Genomic DNA, 19,883 nt, shown 5'->3' with positions numbered 1-19,883 from the left:
TTTTTCTTTAAGTATGACCGAGAGAGATAATGATAGCATTATGCTATTTAAACACAAAAAATGATAAATGGTCTATCTAGGCTGTCTGGCATAACTTAGAAAACAAATATTGACCGAAGAACTAGTTATTTTGAATATCCATGTACACTAATAAACCAAATGTGTTGAGGTTTGAATGAATGAAATAAGGAATAATGAATCATTCTTTGAGTATTATGAGATGCTCATTTTGGTCGGAGCGTTGTCTAATCCAATAAAGATAGAATTAACCATGCTCCGACCAAAATTATCACCTCATAATTTCATAGAATGATTCCCTATTACTTATATTAAAATATTTGTATACTTTAAAACAACATCATTTTAAAACCACTATTTTGTATGTAGCACATGCTATGTATTAGTACGCGGCGCAGCCAATACCGTTTTCGGTTATGCAATTGGACACGCCAATTTTGTGTCTCTCATGTTTTATGAAGTTATTGGGTTTTAGGGTTCAAGATTGATTCGTAATGTTATCACAGACAAAGACAGTTGAAAATGTAAATATATGCATTTTAATTAAGGAAGTTTGTAGCATTTTAGCTACCAGAGTTCTGATTGTCTCTTAACTACAACACTAAATATGTCATTTATAATGCAGGTATTTAAACTTAAACATGTATACCAGGTATATTATCATTAAAATATGAAATTACATATACAAAAATTATTGGAGTAAATTTGGCAGATCACTGTATATTTAAGAAAAGATACAATGATAACACATGTATATACTATTAAGCGTGTAACATAATATTTATTAATTAACGTGCACTGTGACTTGATAGCACAATTAAACATTTTTTAATGTATATGTATGCTGACTACTTGTTAGTGTGCAGTTTTCTCAAAAGTAAAAAAATAATTAAATCAAAATCTCAGATAGATATACATGTATATATGTACATGTATAGTTGAAATACAACTGACACTATGCTTCTACATACGCTGGTTGACTTAGTCACTTTATTTAGACCATAAGATGTGTACATATGTGCAGATATCCATCTATAATGTGTATATTTGAGGTAAGTGTTAATAAATGTGTATTTCACTTTTTTAAAATCTGACATGGATTTTTTTTAAATTTGTAATTCATAACGATAATCAAGTTAAACAACAAAAAAGTAACTTAATATATTAGTTTGCCATCACGCTGTAATTGATGAAAATATTAAGAACTATTTATAACTCATTTTTTGTATTCTTATAAACGTGAGTTTGTTTCATACATTTTTGTGTTTTTTATAGACTTTGAGATTTATAGCTTTGCTGAACATTATTTTCTTTGAAGTACATCGAATTTATAAATGAGATAAAGTACTTAAATTTGCAATAATGAAAAGAATTTTAAGTACTAGTATTTGAATTATAGTACAAAAAATCATATTGGTTCTTGTTCTACATGTACTCAATTTTAATTGATTGCGATAGTTTTATATTTAGACTTGTGGCAACATGCCATTACCTCTGTATCCATACGCTGGGCTAACTCAGACCGATCTATTCTATTGTCACGAAACAGGCATATCTTATTTCATTTTAATAGTCAGGCGATATCTACATGTACATTTACATGTATATGTATATGTATATAAGAGCAATCAGAAATGGTATGTCCATTGAAAGAAACAACGCCATCATGGCTTCTTTTGGGAATATGTTGTTCATTTTTAGTTTGGTCGATTTTTTTGTTATAGTGATTGCTGTTGATCCTCATTCTAAAATCAAAGGTATGAAAAAATATATAAAACTTTTCTAAATGTAAAAGATAAATACATGTTGTTTTAAATCTTTTATCTGGTATTTTTAGATAAATATTTCTCTTTTAATAAATTGCTTCTAAAACGTTATTTACGTGTACTCAAAACTAACGAAATAATCAGTAACTTTGTGTCTTTGTACAGACAACGTGGAATCTCTGCTTGAGTTGACCCCATGGACCTGGAAACACTTGAACTCGTCCATCAAAGTGGATACCCCCGTCACTGTGGATGTATCTCTCACCTCTCACTACAGACTGACCGGGAAACACCTCAACAAGTTTCTCAGTCAGTACTATCTCTATCTTGGAGTGCAGAATCTTCACTTCTTTTACCCTTAGAATATTTCTCTAAACCTTTTATACCAATAAAAATCAAAATAATAATTAAACCGGACATAAAAGTTTTGGCCACTGCGTCACAGTTCTTAATATTCGTCCTATGTCGGCGGAATGGAAATACCATGATAACGACATGAAAGGTTGAATGCTAGTAGTATCTAAGCTAAAACAAAATAGTCATTCACTGGCATTTTGGTCAAACTACATATATCTGTTGAATCTACAGATAGAAATGTTTTCTTTGGTCAACGTTGTTTGTGCAGGTTCAGCAGATCATACAGTATAATAGCTGCTATGTCATGTAGCTTATTCAGCAGGTGCCCGCCGTTTTATGAAGTCTTATTAGAAGTTTACATCTTGAAAAAGAGAGAAGTTATGAATTTTGAAAGTTTACTTTATGTATCTTTAATGATAATATAACACACATACCGATAAAACTTTCGTCTATATCAGTAGTATTCTGTTTAATTTTACAGGACTAAAAAAGCAAAGAGATTGTGCATCCATTCTCAAAACAATACCTAACACAAAAGGAAGAGACGGTGTGTACACGATATACCCAGATATGGAGACCAGGAAGTTGGTGTACTGTGACATGACAACAGACGGCGAAGGGTGGACCGTGAGTCTTTACTGGTTCCTTTTATTTACCAGTATTTCATTATCCCTGCACTGATTCCTTACCTTACACGTTTATTTACTAAAATTTACTCTGTGAAATTACCGAAAAATATACATAACAGACCGTAAGTGTGGTATAATCAAGACCATTAAGTTTGGTATTATTCCCATTCAAACTCAAACAGCCAACATCAGATAGATGCACTTCGTTTTATTTCAAAATGTACTATAATAAAGTATGTTTAGTTAGTTTCATGTGTTGTCTTGCAGGTAATTCAAAGACGTATGGATGGTTCTGTAGATTTTAATCGATCTTGGCAGACCTACACAGCCGGATTCGGGAAAGCACAAGGAGAATATTGGCTAGGTAAGATCAAGTTAAACCACATGTTCTTATTTTAATCTCTGCACGGCTTTTGTGTGTTGTGCTGGTATTAAATTAAAAAATAAAAACAAAACCGTCCCTCGAAAAAAAAAAATACTCCAATATAAGAGGTTATGGTAATGGATAAGACGAGATAAATAAAATCGCAAACATTTACTCTGCTACATCTTCCAAGTAAAGGGTTTCTGATGCGCTCCGCAACTACTGTGAATAGCGGAGCGGATTAGAAATCCTTGACTGGGAAGATGACTTTACTAATAATAATAGTTACATAAATATGACATCTTGGCATAATAAATACAATTTAGCTACAACCTAAAAACGCATTCTTTTAGATTATCAATGACCATGATAAACTATTTTTGTATGAATTAAATATATTTACCTTAAGAAAGAAGAGGATGTTCACGATAAATTAATTGATGGTAGCAAAAATTAAAACTGTTAAATTGCCATTATAACCATTTTAACAAGACCTTGGATTTTCGGTAGGACGTAATATCTATTTCTGAATCAATACAAGTTGAAAATGATGCTGGTTTCAAGCGAAATATGCACTAGTCTTAGCTCAAAAGCCAGGCAAATTTTGTTGATTTCAAAAAGCCGTGACTGAGTGGCGAGCAATGAAATACTAGTAGACATGCCTATGTCGCATTGCAATTGAAACGATTACCATTTGACACAACTACCATTTGACACAATTAGCCAAAGTCCAAGCTCTTGTTAAAATGGTTTTCTTTTGTCTTTTAACCAATATATTGCCTGTCTTTTTTTATGTTTCCAAATTTCCAAATGCCTCATCTTTTGAAGGAGGTACTTGCAAGTATTCATAATTAATGTACATGTATGATATTATGATGACACTATTGCAAGAAATAAATCATATTTTAATAGGAAATGATGATATTCATTTGCTGACCACCAGAACTAAACAGGAACTCCGAGTGGATCTTCAAAAATCCTCCGGTGATAAAGCATACGCCAAGTATTCTACGTTTACTGTGGGAAGTGAGTCTCAGAAATACAAGTTGACAGTCGGTGGATACAGTGGAACGGCGGGTAAGTAGCTGAGTATATACTGGAACTAAACAAGTTTTTTGTAGAGAGTTTTAAATAGATTATTTACAAACTTTTGAAATTTTGTATTTTAGGGAATAGTCTTAAATATCACAATGGGATGAAATTTACGACAAGAGACCAGGATAATGACACCTGGAAAGATAACTGCGCTGTGTCAGTTAAAGGAGGATGGTGGTTTTATGCTTGCTTGAATTGTGATCTCAATGGACCTTATCGGCCATCCGCTTCAGGCACTCGGCTATGTGTCTCCTGGCAGAAATTTGGCAATGAACATCGTGGTTTGAAGACGGCATCAATGATGATCAGATCTAAAATTTAATTATTCTTAAAACGAACTTTTAAATAAAGCGCTACATTATTTAAATGATGTCATTTGTGGATCAATTGTTCAAAAATATTCTATGCACTTGTTTTTCCCCGTTGAAAATAATCGTGGGCCAACTTGCCATTGTCATTACTGTCAATGATTCATTTTGAAATTCAATTTCGATTAGCTCAATCATACTTTCGTAACGAAATTTTCAAAAATATTTCATATGATGAATATTCATGAAAACAATTACTGTCGGTGGTCTGGCCAACGCTAAGTTAAAGTCCTATACTATACTGGTCGTAACACAATATGATCTCTTAAAGCTGTTTCGGTCCATATATATAGCCCGAGTCTGAAACAGGCTTAAATTCAATTAGGCATACCTACGAAAGACGAAAAGTGCCGCACAAAAATGTTTTTATCTCGTAATTACGAGAAAAGATCTCGTTATTACGAGAAAATTTCTCGTTATTACGAAAAAAAAAATTGTTATTATGAGAAAAGAGACCTCATCATCTCGTTTCTACGAGAAAAGACCTCGTTATAACGAGTTGATTATCTCATTATTACGAGAAAAGATCTTGTTTTTACGAGTTCATTTTCTCGTAATTACGAGAAAAGATCTCGTTATTACGAGTTCATTATCTCGTAATTACGAGAATTGGTCTAATTAAAATGACGTTTCAATGTTCTACATGTACCCTCTTTATGTTAAATGGATAAAAATACATGTATGTTAACAACCTAATCAAATAAGTGACAAAAATTTAAGAGGAAGGAGCAAAGGAGGTTGATTAATAAATTAATTTAATTTGGAATTTTAATCTGAAGGGTAAACTAAATTTGTTTTCAGACTCCAAAATGTTAATATACAAAAACAATTAATTCCAATATTCATGTAGGTTGTGTATGAATACATGTATATAAAACAAAATTCGACGTAAATCCCGTATATCCATGATTGAAACTATGTAGATTTATCTGTAACTAATAGAATTGTTTTATGACTTGGACTACCAAGTATATACCTTAGAGTGGGACTGTAATAAACATTGAAGAATAAAATTATATGAAGTTATTCAACTTATTCATATAAGATAAAATGTCATATCCGATCATTTCATGTAGAAATAAATAAATATTGATCGTTGTAATTTAAAAATAATTAAAATTGAGTTAACGTTTCGGGAAAGTAAAAAATAGACTGAAAGGATGAACCAATCAACTTGCACTGGAGATCTAGATCTGATGAACGAGGAACACTCATAATATATGCATTTTTTTTAGAATGAAAAATCAAATAATAACTACTATGTATTTTATTTTAACAAGATATATTTTTCATAATTATAAGATAATTAACTCGTTAAAATAAGCGATATCTTTTCTTGTAATTATGATATCTTTTCTCGTAATTACGAGATCTTTTTTGGAAATTACCATAAATCTCATAAAATGTTATAATCATGAGACTAAACCATATATATTATTGTTCCTTATATCAAGGGGCATCAAATGTTATGTAGGTCATGGGCCCTGTGGGTGGTCCCGACCCCCTCGAACAGCAAGTCCCTTAATATTTTCAAAACAGTTGAGATCCCCACCCTTAAACAATATATATTCTTGTTCCTTGTGTCAAGGGGCATCAAACGGTATGTAGGTCATGGGCCCCGGGAGTGGTCGTGACCCAATTGAACAGGAAGTGCACAAATATCTCAAAAACGGTTGAGATCCCCACTCCTAAACCAAATATATTTTTGATCCTTAAAGAGCATCAAACGGTATGTAGGTAATGGGCCTTAGGGTTAAATTTAATTTTTCAAAACGGTAATGCACATCTATAGAATAGTCCCTATCATATCCCAAGATATAAGATACAAGATTCATAAGAGGAGTTCTAGGATCTATGGGTTTTTTTGGAGTGATAAATGTCAATTTTCTGCTACTATTTGACTCCCTGGATGAAATTTAAATTTTTAAAACCTTACTCCACATCTATAGAACAATCCCTATCATATCTCAAGATATGATGTGTCTATCCATTAAATCATAAGAGGAGTTCTGGGATCTATGTTTTTTTAGGGATAAACGTCAATTTTCTGCTACTATTTGACTCCCTGGATGAAATTTAAATTTTTAAAACCTTATTTAACATCTATAGGACAGCCCCAATTATATCCCAAAAGATGACGTAGCTACTCCAAATGTTGTAAGAGGAGTTCTGGGAACCATACTTTTTTTTGCCAAAAGACGTCATTTTTTGTTGCCTGCTGATCCCTTAATTAAAAAAAAATTCTGGAACGTGGTCACACTTCAATATGATACCCCCAATCAAATTCTAAAAGATCATTTGGCTACTGCAAAAAAATGACGTTTTTGAAACCAGTTTTTAGTAAAAAAAAAAAAAAAACACGAAAAAAACCCACCATTAAATGACCCCGGGGACAAAATTGAAAATTCCGAACCCTTATTGCGCATCTATAGGATACCCTAAAACATATTCCAAGAGATGATTTGTCTACTGTTGAAAATGTAGGAGGAGTTCGAGGAAGAAGGTTTTTTGTGAAAAAAACGTCATTTTTTATTAATTATTTGACCACCAGGACTTCCAGAGAATTTTTGAAACCTGTTTACAAAACAAAATGACACCCCCAATCAAACTCAAAGAGTTCAGTTTGCTAGTTTATAAGATTTAAGAGCAGTTTGAGAAAATAAAACGTGACAGACGGACGGACGGACGGAACAGGGTAACAACAATATACCCGAACTTTCTTTAGAAAGTGCGGGTATAATAAAATTCGCTAATTACTAGTAAGTCCCATGAGATGACGGATTCCACGTAGACTCATACACACAGGCTAATCCCGAAGTGGACAACAGCAACATTTAAATAATATCTCGTGAGAAAAACTATAAATATGACAGCAATCGAAACCATCATTAACTCAGACAAGATCAATAAAGAGTTGTATTTGAGTAAGATGATGATTCACAAAAATGATTGGCAAAATATTCCAGTTCCTGCTTTTTACTTACTTCCTAAATATTTCTCTCTTTGTTTTCCAAAACAATGATTCAGGATGAAATAAAACATCCAAATATTTTACGAACTCATAACAAGATGATTCTTGAATGTAGTATTGCATAGCTGCCTTCTCCAACCTCCTTCAACCCGACGTGTCATTTCTTTTTGTGCTGTAGCAAAATCAAACACTGCTAAGTTAACTTCACAGCCTTTAATATATGAAAACTAAAAATGGACATCATTTGTATGTTTGTTTCACAATAACCTCTAATTTCTCTAAACCTTCTAACAAATCGGCGTCAAACTCAAACTAACCTCGTTAATTTCAGACTGAATCTTATATAGAGATTTTTCTTTGAGTTTCTTCAAAGTAGATACTGACTGCCCCGCTTTCAATTGCCCCGAGAACGTTCTGAATTGAAACTGTATTATTCCCTTGAAGAGTTTGACGATGTCCGAAATTTCGATTGAAGAAGTTTCTCCTGTGCTGTCTTTTGGTAATTTATCTGCGTCTATATTTATTTCATCACCCGAATCGCCCATATTGGGTGGAGAGAGAGAGAGAGAGAGAGAGAGAGAGAGAGAGAGAGAGAGAGAGAGAGAGAGCTCTGGATCCGCGCATGAAAACGTTCCCTGTAATTCAAGGGACCGTTTTCTCCCGGTTACGTTTTCTTCAGGGTAAGATTTCTCCTGATAACTCTTTGCACGCCTATTCTAACTGATAACTCTAGCGTTAATTCAGTGCATGACTGTTAGTTTTGCAAGAGAGGCTGTTGATTTTGTTTTAAGCTGATATGTTTCGTATATTAGCATGTTTTTAAAAATAACTTGATCGTTTTGCAATCACGTCTTTTTCACCCTTTCCCATAATACATGCGTATATTTACATTAATTAAGCATGAATTAAACTATGCTTTAACATACACTGACATTATCACTTTATCCATACCACATATGAGTATTGATATGCAGACCTCTATCGTGTATATTTCACGTAATTGGTATACGATGTGTATTTTTATCATCTAAATAAAATCGAACATGGAAATATTTCAATTTGTAATTCATACAGATTACCAATAAATAACAACAAGAAAGTAACATGATATTTCAATGTATTATTATGCTGTCACTACTGACATAATTAGGAGACAGAGTACATACTCTGAAGTAGAGTGAATTAGCAAATGACGTAAAGACCTTATTCTGCAATAATGAAACGACATTTTTGGTGTCTGAATAATGGTATCGAGAAGATTTTATTGAATTTTATTCTGTGTGTTTTTAATTTTGATAATGACGACTGAACACTATACTGTAAACGTATTATGTTAGAGGTGTACGATATTTGGCAGAAATTAGTTTTTGAACAAGTTGGCGTGGATTTGAATTGGCGTATTCCTGAATGTGACTATTCTTATACATTTATGCATGGCATTTTACTATGTACCTGATTTACGCTGGGCTAACATACACCGACGTTTTCATTGTCACGAAACAAGCATATCCTATTTCATTTTAATAGTCAGGCGATATCGACATGAAAATAAACATCTATATAAGTTGTGTTAGCTATCAGAAATGCTTTAGCTGTTAAAAATAACAACGCCGAAATGGGTTATTTTGGGAATATGTTCTTTATTATTAGTTTGGTGGATTATTTTGTTAGAGTGATTGCTGTTGAACCTCATTCTAAAATCAAAGGTCTAGATAACGTTTCTGGATGTAAACATAAAGCTTTTTTAAATTCAGTTCAAAATATCGTAAGCATGTATCTGGTATTTCTAAAGTGATGTCTTTTAATAAATTGCCTTAGATTGGTTATTCATTATTTCGTGTTATAGACTCTAATTTTTAAAAAAAAATGGTGAACTTCAACATGTTTTTCATTCGTACAGGCAACGTGGAATCTCTGCTTGAGTTGACCCCATGGAACTGGAAACACCTGAACTCGTCCTTCAAAGTGGATTCCCCCGTCACTGTGGATGTATCCCTCACCTCTCACTACAGACTGACCGGAAAACACCTCAACAAGATTCTCAGTCAGTATAGTGAATCTCTTATTATGCACAACTTCAATCATAAATATTCCTGTATAATACATTCTTATTAACCAAATAACGCAAGACGAATGTGAAACTAGACGAATGTAAAATCCTATCAGTCTAAATTTACAAATTCGATGCTCTACAATACACTGATCAAATTGCTTTTTAAAAACCTACAGGGCTTAAAAAACAAAGGGATTGTACATCCATTCTACAAACGATACCCAATACAAAAGGAAGAGACGGTGTGTACACGATATATCCGGATATGAAGACCAGGAAGTTGGTGTATTGTGACATGACTACGGACGGCGGAGGGTGGACCGTGAGTCTTTGATTAAATAATCGTTGTGATAAAAAAAAATGGGTTTGTTCGACAAAGGTAAGGTTACGTTGCTAAATATATTATAAGTTTAAAACTTAACTTGTTTACTTGGGATCATCAAAAAGTAAATATTTTTGATTTAATATATTTGAATGTAAATTGAGTTTCTTTGAGTCGAATGTTTTTTGCATGAGTGAATACAGTCTATAACAAATGTTGGATTAATTGACACTCTGTGATTTTTTTATTTGCAAGTATGTTTCCTTATATGAACCTATAGAACAGCGAAAAAGTTCCATTCTGTATGAACTTTTTTATGACATCACAACGATCATAGCATGCGCTTATCGCTTGTTGTAAACATAAAATCTCGGAAATTTAAACAATTCTGAGCAATTTGCCTTTTCCAAATGTAAATATAAGTTATAAACAGCAAGCTAAAGAGTTCATCGGGAAATAAACTTGGTTGGTACGTGTTAGTCGAGTAAATAGATAGTCTGTTGTCATGCATCATGTTTTATAATTGAACATTTATATCACTACACATAATCAAAAAAAAGAAAGGGGAATCAAGATTGTGGTTGTCTGATTCTTCACTTCAAATATTATCATGGTCCTTAGTTTTTGGAATTGTAGTGCTGCCAGGACAAAGCTTGTTTGGTTTGTTCGTGTATTTCAGTTTAGGATCCTTCAATGATGTCTGACCATACGATACAACATGAATATAAAAGTTGCTTGTATAATGTTTCTGATAGATTTGTTTGATAAAATAAACTTGCCTTTAATCTTCAGATTCACTTCGAATGTAGCAACGATGTTGATTGATATGAAATGCAGTAAAAAATTACAAATTGTGTACCTTTTTTTATCTCGTAGAATATAGTGTTGTACTAAGTTTGTGTTCTGTAGGTGATTCAAAATAGAATCGATGGCTCTGTTGATTTTTATCGTTCCTGGCAAACATACAAGGATGGATTTGGAAAAGCAAACGATGAATACTGGTTAAGTAATAGAAGAATTTTTTAACCGATTTTAAATATTAATAACCGTTATGATTGCCAAGGTAAACGACTAATATATGCTTAATGATTATGCATTTGAATTATGATTTATGTTTCTTTTAAAAAATGATTTTCACTTATAAAATAAAAGTTGGAGACTTTAAGATTTTCTTACGCGACGTGCTCTGCATGATGTTTTATTAGCACATTAATGTGTTACACTTAAAAAACTTGTGAATTTTGTTTACGTTGTTGGGTTGTTTAAGAAGCATTGATTTAACAAAAATATGTTAGGCCGTAAACAGATAATAACCAAGAAGCCCCAATTACTAAAAGGCCTATGCCCGGCGTAACCTTACGCCTGGCGTAAGTCCGGACTTAAGTCTAATATATGGACTAAGGTCCGTTTCACCAAAAGGCGTAACTTTGCTCCAGACTAAAGTTAAGCCAAAAATCAACGCCTTGCCAATGATGGTCGTAACGTTTGGCGTAAATATAAATTGATTGCTTATTCTATGGCTGAGAATATCGTTGCTGACCATAATGTTAAATTGTACTAATTGTCGTGTAAACTTGATTAACTTCATAGGAAATTTAAGAAAATAAAGAGTTTTGATAGGTGATATCAATTCTTGCATAGAAACGTTCTTACCACGCCTTATGCACATTCTATATATTTGCACCTCCCTTATAAATGTTAAAACGACATATTTAGACAAGCAATCGAAAGATTTCATTCGATTATTTGTATTCAATCATTTGATTTACGTTTCATATTTTTTAGTATATTAAGTAATGAATAATGCAGAAAATATACATTTACAAGTACGATGTGCATGTAGTGCAAAGGTGTATTAATATGAGAAAATAAATGTGTAGCATTTCATTTTTTTTTATGAACGGGATGTTTTGAAATTTGAAACTCACTCATTTTTCTCCATTTTTTTTTACTTCATATATGATGAGTTAAAGGTGTCATATTCAGGTAGTTAAAGGTAAATCACAAATGTATCTTTCAGTATTTTTGAATGCTGTACTATACAAATATTGACTGAGGTTTAGGGCAACATTAAATATATTAGCCTCCGAAGGAAGAAATATTATCCGACGCGAAATGGAGGGCATAATTTTCGTCCCAAAGGGGCTAATATAATCAATGTTGCCCGAAAACACAGTCAACATTTGTTTTGTTATATGAAGAAACAAACCAATATCTAAGAAAGTAATTGAAAACATATCGCCGTAATTTTTTCAGCTCAACATAGAATTCACGAATTCAATTTTGCGCAAAGTTAATTTCCAAATTATCCTCGGCATCAAACGGCCAGTTGTGATATTCTGCCGCCCGTAAGAAATAAGTTACTGATGTTCTACCTGATTTTACTTCAAAGTAACTCGCAAATCCTTATATCCGTTAATATCAAACCGTCGCATTGTGCGTCCGTTGTTCACTTGCCTTGACTGATTGCCTACTATGACGTCACCTAGTTTTGGAGTCGCGAAGAGTTATTTACGTCACCGTTTACGAATCAACAAATCAGAAGCGATTAATTTAGATAAAGGGAATATTCTCCAGATATTATTCCTAGCCGATCAATATGATACAAATATTGACTTGGGTTGAGGGCAACATTGATTATATTAGCCCCCGAGGGACGAAATATTGGCCGACGCGAAGCGAAGAGTAATTTCAATACTAGATAATGTATTTATCATAAAACCAAAGGAAAACACTGACTCCAATTTCACTAGAAAATACTTTTTATCGTAGGTTAGATACACCTACTCTATATATGAAGTCTTTAGTATACTAAATAAACACGTAAGTGTAATTGTGCAATTTACGTTTTAGTTCACAAAACATCGGACACATACATCTGTATACAGATCGGACAACTTTGGTTAAACATTTACAAATAAACGTAAAATAAACGTGCATGCAATTTTATGTTGTTTATTTAATTCCTGAATTAGAACTGATGAACTTTATCATTATTAAGAAATAGGCTATTACATTGAGAAAGAAATACAATATATGCATCGTAAAATGAAGTCATATACGCCATTATTAAAAACTTGGTTACACACATTTTAGAAAAAAAGCATATTTTGAATGTTCGGTGTTTGAATAGAACAAATGAACGTTGCTAGCCTCTGTGATTGTTTCCTTCCATCTCAATCTCAACAGAGAAGGAAAATATTTGCTTTCCGTAGCTAACGTCTATGTCTAAGCTTACATAAACACACTTTGTTATCTATTATAAACTCAAAACATAGAAGCATTTTTGTATTATTTATAGGAAATGAATATATTCACTTGCTTACTACCAGGACCAAGAACGAGCTACGAGTAGACCTCCAAAAGTTCTCCGGTGAAAAGGCTTACGCCAAGAATTCCAAGTTTTCTGTGGGAAGTGAGTCTGAAAAATACAAGATAGTTGTCGGCGGATACAGTGGAAATGCTGGTGAGATGTCAAATCATTCAAAAGATTGGAAATATACTAAAATTCAATAGGTTTTAAAATCGTGCCAATTAAAAAAAAACTTTTTTGTAGGAGATAGTCTTTCTGGCCACAATGGAATGAAATTCTGCCAAAAGACCAGGACAATGACACTTCGGGTAAAAATTGTGCTAATTTGCATCCAGGAGGATGGTGGTTTGGAGCCTGTTTTAACAATCATCTTAACGGTCTGTATCAAAAATCTGCTCTTAAGACATGGAACGGTGTCATCTGGTTTCCTTTGGAAAACATGCAGGTTTCTTTGAAGAGCGCAAGAATGATGATTCGAGCCAAGGAATAATGAGCTATTCAAATAAAAGCGCAGTGAATGACATGCCAAGTTTTTGGGTTTTTTGGTCTCTATTATAAACATATAAAGATTCCTCACTTATAATCCAAAATAACGCACATGATTATACAACCACACCCTTTAATAAATGTGTTCCCTGTTGTTAAATAAAAGACTGTAATTCGAAAGCTCATCACTATTTCAGTACATTTTAAGCTCTCCTGAGCCGAAGACTTAAGTGGGCTTTTCTGACCAAATTTGTCCGCTGTCTATTGTCGTCGTTGGTGTTGTCGTAAACTTTATACGCTTTATCTTCTTCTCCAGAACCACTAGGCCAAATTCAACAAAACTTGGCACAAAGCATTCCCGTTCAAATTAAGGGCCACGCCCTGATGAAAGGGAGATAATTAAGAAAATAGGGATAAGCACCGCCCATATGTGCCTTCATGGCATAGAGAATGATTAAACTTATCAATTGGGGTTGAATTTTTATAAAGGAATTTGTAAGCAAAAATCTTTAAAAAATCTTCGTCTAAAACGCATCTCCAGATGGTGTAGATTCATGTTTATTAAAATCATGATCCCGGGGTAGGGGAAGGGTAAGGTGGGGCCACAATGAAGGGAATAGTCAAATTTCTACTTAGGAATTTGTAAGCGAAAATCTTTTAAAATGTTCTTCTCAAAACCCCATTTGCCTAGAAAAGGAGAAACGTGTGTTGATATGTAATGAGCTATGTAATGTTGGTTGATTTTTTTCAAATCATGATCCCCGGTGGTGAGGTGCCCGGGGCCACAATGGGTTTTTTTTTGGGGGGGCGGTAATTTTTTTTTATACATAATTTAGATTTCGTTAGGCAAAATCTTTGAAAATCCTATTTCCAAAACACCATTTGGCCAGAAAAGATGAAACCTATGTGGAATTATCATCAGGTAGTATAGATTAATATTTGTAGTTTTGATTGATTCATTTTTTTTCCATATTCCTTCCTTATTGAAGGTACTAACCTGCCTTATTTTGTGTTACTTTGTAACTACATTTTGTGTATGAATATTTGTATGAATATCTTGTAAAATTCCAAAAATAAACTGCAAATAATTTTTTTTAATTACATAGGATTATATTAGGTTAATTTTTTATAACATCTTCTTTTCAAACACTATTTGGCCAGTGAGGTTGAAACATAAGTGAAAGATTCATTAGGTGGTGTAAATTCAAGTTTGTTCATATCATCATCTTTGGGGGTAGGGTGGGACCACAATGTTTTGTTTTTTTTGGGGGAGGGGGGGTCTTTTTTCATAAAACATTTTCCAGAATAGTCGAAACCTATATGAAAGCATTTTCATGTAGAATAGTATTGAATAAGTTCAAATCATTACTCCTGAAGGTAAGGTGGGGCAATAATGGCACAATTTTTACATAGAAATAAACAGAGGAAAATGAATCGAAATCTTCACCTTTTTGGGGGGGGGGGGGTCAATGTTAAAATGTGCCAAAAAATTGTACAGATATTTTCGTATTTGATTTCTTAAATCTGTTTATATCAGAGTAATGTCAGAGTGCTATTGTTCTTCAGGCGAGCGTTGTGGCCTATGTCCCTCTTGTTTTGTTAATTATCGCCTAAATTTTGAGCACCAGGCGTAAGATACGACTAAACATAAATTAAGCCTCGGGGCGTACGCCAAAATTTCGTCTGGCGTAAATAGCGTTTCACTGAGAGGCGTACGCCTGGTCGTAAATAATAGTATCGGACTAAGTTAAGGCCAGACTTACGTCCTTGACAACGACCTTATGAACATGCGCATACAAATGATAAACATAAAATGAATACAAGATAGAGAGATACGTGTTTCTAGATAGATGGAAAGATAGAACTTGACATTTGATTTTTTGGGAGTTGATTTTAATCAACTCTCCTATGCAGTCACTCAGACAAGCCGAAAGTGAAACAATGTTTGGACCTCAGCACAAATCATTGCTGCTGACAAGTCTTAGTTCTTGAAAATAATTGATGAATTCGATGTAATGTATGCTAAAGCATTGTTTTTCAAGGAAACCTATTTATAAATACCTTGAAAATAGTCAGATTTTAGATGGTATGAACAATTTAGATATTTTTTGTAGTCGTATGTATTCCTACGCCAGAGTTCAATATAGTCTCGTTCAACTCGACGCTCGGCGGTCTCCGTAAATCCTTGTCGGAGATTTACGGTGTCAGCCGAGCGTTTGGTTGAACGAGACTAGAGTTCAATATTGCTTGGATCCATACAATTTTCGAGAAATATTTCTCTCACTGATACATAGTTTGATTGAATTAATTTTATCTTTAAATATTATTTAACATGATTCATATGGGGGTTTCTCGACATTCTTGTCGAAAAATTCATATTATAAAAATGTAAGAGTAAAAAAAAGTCATTCAAATTAGAAACTACATGTACCTGTCATGCAAAATAACATATCATTGATTTTAAAATAAATAAACATCGACAAAATCAACTCCTGTCAGTTCTTCAGTACTTTGATTTTATTGTTGTGATTGATTGAGAGAGAGAGAGAGAGAGAGAGAGAGAGAGAGAGAGAGGAAGTATTTCGGCGCTTTGGTTACATATATTATGTTCAGTATATTGTTGTTAAAAAAATCCCTTTTACACTTATTATGCGTAGAAGTTGAGGTGAAAAAAATGAAATGCTTGAATTATTACACATTTCTCATACAAATACACCTTTCCACTATACTGGTACTGTACCAGTTATCGGCTAAGACCAGTTATCGGCTAAACTGAGAGTTTGGGTTTAAAGCACGCAACAATCCAAGATTTTTTAATTCAGTCGTCTTTTTCGAATAAAGAAAAGTAAGTTTGCTTGAAAATTTTCTTGAATATGTTTTATACATGAGTGGGGAAAGTGACGTAATAAGTTAAAAATAGAATATTACCTCTTTGTGATACGTTATTATATCCCTTCTTTGATTTCACAATTAAAATCAATACATTTAACATGTATAAACAAAAGGAATTCACAAATTTTCGACAGATTCGTAGCGCAATTGAACGCCTGATTGCATAATTACGCTTTGAATAGTCTACGATTTGGTGTATTACCGTCTGATAATAAACGACTAATTTTAGAGATTTGTTTATAATATCATGACCCCGACTACTTTCGTCTGCCCCACAAGGGGCATAATTCAAACTACATTTAGCAGAGTTTAAAATCGACATGAACACGGATTTTACTATGTTATTATCACGAAGCCGATAACTGGTACAGTAAATCGTGAAAACTCGGCAAATTCGGGGCGCCCTAAAAAGCACAAAAAAAGATGTTTTGGGTTCTAAATAATGATATAAACTAACAGATTGATAAATAAGGAGTTCACTTTTTAAAGTATGTCAAGTTTTATCCAAAAATATCGAGAAATAAGGAATTACGAAAAGAAAACGTTAAAATTTAGCCGATAACTGGTACAGTGCCAGTATGTACATCGTGTATGTATATTTTCTGCATTATTCATTACTCAATATACTAAAAGGATATGAAATGTAAATTAAATTATTGAATACAAATTACATGTATAATTGAATAAAACTATCGACTGTTTGTCTAAATATACCGTTTTAACGTGTACTAGGCAAGTGCAAATATAAAGAATATGTATAAATAGTTAAACAGTTTCTATGTGGGAATTGATACCACTTTAATATAAAAAAAAAATTTGCTTAAGTTCATATGAATTTAATATTTACATGACAAATTGTATAATTGGACATTATGGTCAACAACGATATTCTCATCAATATAATTAGCAATCATTTTATGTTAACACCGAAAGTTACGATTACCCTTGACTAGGCTTAGATTTTTGGCTTAACTTAAGACGGGCGCAAAGTTACGCCTTTTAGTGAAACGGACCGTAATCCAAATATTTGACTTAAGGCCGGATTTACGCCAGGGGTAAGGCTACGCCGGGCGTACGCCTTTTAGTGAAATGGGCCCCGGGGCTTTAAGTCTTTGATTATGACGAAATGATCAATGGTGAATATGTCTTCACAGTGACATAGGGAAATTAAAGTTAAAAAATACTCTGTTTCAAGGATTTCGAATAGAAGCCCTGCAAATAGTAGAGAAGATTTGTTGTTTACATCCTCGTGATATTGAGGTAAATGCAAGATAGTGAAAATTCTTTTACTAATTCCCATGACCAGACGGACTCCATGTACACTCATACGCGCTGGCCAACCCTAAAGTGGACAGCAACCAAATTACCATTTCTTGAGAAAATATATAAACATGACAGCAATTAAAAGCCATTAACTCAGACAAGCTTAATGAACAGTTGTATTAGGGTATGACTATGAGTTGCAGGAATCCTTGGTAAAAGATTACAGTTTTTGCTTTTTACTGGGTTTCATATATTTACTCCGACAGCATCTTTGATGTTCAAAAACAATGTTTCAAAATAAAGTAAACCATCCATATATTGTTAATTGAGCGTGTCGCATAGCTGCCTTCTCCACCCCCATCCCCCACCTTAATCCTGTGTGTCATTTCTCTTTGGTGCTGTTTCAAAATCAAACATTAGTAAATTAACTCTCCAACTTTCATAATAAACACTAGAAAAGGAAATCGTTCTAATCAGTAGTACATCATTTCCTAGGGTTGAAGCATATGGTTCCTTTTCCGAACATTACTGCCAGGAGATAATGTTTCATTTAATTCAATGCTTTAAGAGGTGCAAATGTTGATTAATCAAACACTAACGTTTTCTCTCATTATTGTACATTAACATAAAAACACATAAACAAAACATTCTAAATGTAAATCAAACATGCATATGTAATTTTAAAAATCTTAATTTTATATTTTATAGCTGCACAGCATACCTGTAAATAAAAAACAATTTTTTTTAATTTAATATATTAAATCTCTTGATTTTCTATCTATTTTAGTTGAAAACAAAACTTCACTTGTTAAAAAGTCGTGCGACTATTATATGCATTTGTACTTTTTAATTTAAAATGTTGTTTATGGTAAATAGAGTATACTACACTGTACATATAAAAATGTATGTGTGTGTGGCATTTCATGTAACTGTATTACATGTATTTGAAATCATATCAAAACAATCATACTGTAGCGCACATAATAAGACTAATGTCTGATTGTGGTTGTCGGATGCCAAATCTGAAATTGAAACGTTTAGTTCATAGTTCTATTCATACGCTGGTTTCAAGGGAAAATACTGAGTTACGAGAAGATCAGCAAATGCATTCAAATGAAAAGACAGTTGCTAAGTATTTACGTTTTTGGAGGGAAATGAGTCTTTAAAATTAAATCTAACAGAGGATATAATTGAATTAATCCTATAAGTTCTTTGCATATGCATGTACCGGTGTTATATAGTGCCTTTACCCCTTGCCATCTTTCCCCCCGGAAAAATGGCTATATAGCAGTTTTTCCCCCACGGAAAACCTATATAGTGGGCTTTCCCTCTTTTTATAGCCAGATTACCCCCACGGAAAACCTACTATATAGTGGATTTTCCCCCATTTTTACTTTCCGGCCATGTTTATTACGACCATTCGTTACAATAATTTGCACTAACTGATATGACATTAATTTCTCACAAAAAAGGATAATTATGGCATTTATTAATACATAGAATAAAATACATGGTTTTTCAACCCCAAATATGAACTAAGGCATGCGCCTTCATAACATGCATGTGTCATCATCGTTTATTTCACCTGTTACACCGGTACATAAATAAATAAAACAAAATTAAATTACGTGGACAACAATGAACAATAGTAATTGTTCATATCTGAAAATATATGATATTGTAATAGGATGAGAACAGATGTGTTATAAGGGACAGTCTTAAGGAGATTAAAATCTATGCGAAGAATAAGGAAATATACGATGGGAACATTTTTCTTTGGGTATCATCGAGATATACTTTAGATTGCATATCAAAACCCCACAAAGTCCTTTTTGAAACAACTTTTGAAACAAATTTTGCCATAGAAAGTAGTTAGATATCCCTGTACACTGAAATCATGATACGTTCTGCATGAGGCCTCCTTGAAAATAAATAAATTTCAATTAAGGGTGTGTGTAGAATTTTAGTTAAGCGTAACATAATAAA

The 19,883-nt window shown here is 33.1% G+C and overlaps 1 pseudogene; it reads left to right on the top strand.

Annotated features, from left to right (window-relative positions):
• Positions 1-1,669: 1,669 nt before the first annotated feature.
• On the top strand, positions 1,670-13,785 carry LOC128180331 (techylectin-5B-like; annotated as a pseudogene).
• Positions 13,786-19,883: the final 6,098 nt, after the last annotated feature.

Source organism: Crassostrea angulata, chromosome 4 (genome assembly GCF_025612915.1).
Source record: "Crassostrea angulata isolate pt1a10 chromosome 4, ASM2561291v2, whole genome shotgun sequence".
Taxonomy (NCBI): Eukaryota; Metazoa; Mollusca; class Bivalvia; order Ostreida; family Ostreidae; genus Magallana; species Magallana angulata.
This window is presented reverse-complemented; position numbering and strand designations above follow the sequence as displayed.